Source organism: Olea europaea, unplaced genomic scaffold, assembly GCF_002742605.1.
Source record: "Olea europaea var. sylvestris unplaced genomic scaffold, O_europaea_v1 scaffold1564, whole genome shotgun sequence".
NCBI lineage: Eukaryota > Viridiplantae > Streptophyta > Magnoliopsida > Lamiales > Oleaceae > Olea > Olea europaea.
The window spans coordinates 152379-155199 of record NW_019233246.1 but is presented as its reverse complement, the minus strand read 5'-3'; the positions used below and the strand labels follow the sequence as shown (position 1 = coordinate 155199).

Genomic DNA, 2821 nt, shown 5'->3' with positions numbered 1-2821 from the left:
CCCCTTCTCTCTCTCTCTCTAATGGATTGTTTTTTCTTGCTGCAAAATTTCTGCTTCTTCTTCTTTCTCTATTGATGTGCATGGAGAATTTGCAGCAAAAGGTTGTGATATTTTCAAGGGGATTTGGGTTTATGATAATTCCTATCCTCTTTACGATTTAAGAAAATGTCCCTTCATCCAAAGAGAATTCGACTGCCAAAGAAATGGTCGACCAGATAAAGATCATATGAAATACAGATGGCAACCCAGTTCCCAGTGGATGCAAATTACCAAGGTCTCTTCTGTTACATCAATCTATGTGATTCTTACAAATTGTCCCTTTTTTTTATTTCAAATAAATTTAGCCGTTGAGTTTAAATTTGAAATTTGATACAACTGAAGTTTCGTGAATGTTTCTTTGTCATGTAGTTTTCATGGCTGCAGCTTAACTTGCATGATTATATGGCTCCTGGAACCATATGAATGGTTAAAATTTGTTTTATTTTTCCTTTTCTTAATAATGTTATAATACATATTTGAATATTGAAACGTGGTTCAATTGTCCGAAATTTATTAAGAAATTCTCCTTGCTTGGGTTAAGGAAATTTTTATTTCTAAACACGTTAGCTCACCTTATAAAGGAAAAAAAGGATGAACAGAATATCCGAAAAAAAGAACTAGCCAAGCTTCTTCACAAGCGGAGAAAAGGAGACTAGACAGCAAGAAATAAGGATTGTCGACTAGACGGATCTACTACAAGAGGTGAAAGCACTTCGGTTGATATTTTCGGATTAGACATTTCAACGTAATTAGAGGTCCATTTGTATAATAATATGAGTGAAACAATCAAACATAATTGGCTAATTTACACAATAAAGCAAGTTCAATGAATGATTAATCATAGTTACTATAGTTTTGATATACACAAAGAATATAAGTAGCATTCATTACAAATGAAAAAAAATATTGCTAATATTGTATCAAAGATACACCTTTACTGGTAATTCAAAAGATCGCTTTTGTATTTTTCTGAATTTCTTTACTCTATCCAAAACTTATAGTACCTCTTTTCTGTTTCTTTTTGCATTTTCTCAGATTATTTTTCAGCAAATTTGTCACGTTTGTTAGTTAAAATAACAATAATAAATTATGAATTGTCCTTTAACATGGTAAAATTCAACCACTGGCTACATGCAACTTCTCTCTTAAAGAGAGAGATAGATTGGAGAAAGAGTTGGCTGCATACATGACATGAGGTCGAGGAAGGCCACATGATAATCGTTTAAATCTTGGTTTAATCATCAAGTGGTTCGTTTATGTCTAACTTAATGAATCTAGGGATCATTTCAAATGCAATCATATGAAAAATTTCATTGAATGGGTGACAATGATACTTAGACTCGTGATTTTAATAATCTTTGATAATACTAAACTGAGAAATCTCTTTTATCTTTATTTAAACACCAAATATTTTATTGTAGATTCAATGGCATCGATTTTTTGACAAAGTTAAAGGGAAAGAAGCTCTTGTTCGTAGGAGACTCTTTGGGTCTTAACCAGTGGCAATCCCTCACATGCATGCTACATGTAGCAGTACCAGAAGCTAAGTACACATCAGAAAGAAATGGAGGCCTTTCTAAATTCGAATTTCCGGTTAAACTTATTTTTATCTATATCTTAAAATTATTCCTCATTACAACATAAGATAATTTAGTTCGATTTGTTTTAAGTCTCTTTTTGTCAAAACTTGTAATTGCTTGTACGCAGTGAGTTTTAAGAGTTTGACAAACTTATGAGTAATTATAAGTTTTGAAAAGATGCACTAAATTCTTTAGCAATCAAAAAGATGGGATTTTTCTTTTCACTTTTTCTCATCTATTAACTAAAACAGTCGAATTTAGGGCCCTCTAAGATGTTAGGTGGGGGGTTGAGTCGAAGTTAGTAGTAGCCTAAGTCATTAGTTGTGTTGAGATTGATTTCCTACTTTAATATTTGTATGTACGAAAAATGTAGGGTTATAATGCTTCAATCATGTTCTCACGAAATGCACTTCTTGTTGATATCACAAGAGAGCCAAATGGGTGGGTTTTAAGGCTCGATTCGATAAGTAGTGGCAAAATTTGGGAAGGAATGGACATATTAATCTTCGACTCATGGCATTGGTGGCTTCACACCGAGAGACAACAACCGTAAGCAACGTTTCAGCACATAATGTATTTTATATGACTTAAAAGCAAATTACTCTATAATATTCACAATAATTCGACATGTTTCAGTACCTCTTTAATTGTGTCTAATTTATATGTGTTTCAGTTGGGACCTGATTAGGTATGGAAATTTAACCCTGAAAGACATGAATCGTTTGTTTGCCTACGAGAAAGCTCTTCAAACATGGGCAAAATGGATAGATTTCCATGTAGATCCAACCAAGACCAAAGTATTCTTTCAAGGTGTGTCTCCAGATCATGCTAGGTAAGATGATCAACAAATTATAGAGTACAAAGTTAATAGTCAATTGGAAGTTTTATTACTTATCGACCCCAAAATTCATTTTCCTTTTCACAGCGAGCAAGAGATTGAATCTTGTATGGGAAAAACACACCCGCTGAAATATTTGAGTCATCCTCATCCAGCAGAATTGGTGCTAAAAAAAATTCTAAGAGCAATGTCCAAACCAGTTTATTTACTAAGTATAACTGAATTGTCTGATATAAGAATAGATGAACATCCTTCTGTTTGTGGCAATGGTGGACAACATTCTCACGATTGCAGTCATTGGTGTTTGGCATGGGTTCCTGATACATGGAATGAACTCTTGTATGCAGCCCTAGTTCAGAACTAG

General features: G+C 33.5%; 1 pseudogene; it reads left to right on the top strand.

Annotated features, from left to right (window-relative positions):
- The window catches only part of LOC111376831, a 5085-nt pseudogene extending 2264 nt beyond the window's left edge, over window positions 1–2821 (top strand).